Raw genomic sequence first — 365 nt, 5'->3', positions numbered from 1 at the left:
CCCTCCTGCCATTAGCGACGGCCGCCGCGTCAACCGCGGCAATTACCAACGGGTCGTACTTTGAACTCGGTTAGCACGGTCAGAACGAAGGTGCGGGCGCCACTGGGCTGACAGACACCAAGGAGTCAGCCCGCTGCACCTTCCGTGGAAGCAACGATGCCGGAGCTCCGCTAAAAAGCCACCGGGAGCTGACGGCGCCTCCCACCGCTCTCCCCTGTGGCCGTCGATGCCTGCCCCGCGCGTCTGGAGGCTTCCCTGGCATTTGGGGATGAGTCGGGGGGGCAACAGGCGGGCACGGCCAAGCAGACCCAGAGCAGCACCTCTGCCAGGCTGGCCAAACGGGGGCTGCGCCACGCCGAGGGGGC

The sequence above is a fragment of the Aptenodytes forsteri genome, unplaced genomic scaffold, assembly GCF_000699145.1.
Source record: "Aptenodytes forsteri isolate BGI_AS27 unplaced genomic scaffold, ASM69914v1 Scaffold227, whole genome shotgun sequence".
NCBI classification, from domain to species: Eukaryota; Metazoa; Chordata; class Aves; order Sphenisciformes; family Spheniscidae; genus Aptenodytes; species Aptenodytes forsteri.
The sequence above is the reverse complement of the archived record's forward strand: the minus strand, read 5'-3'. Positions refer to the sequence as shown.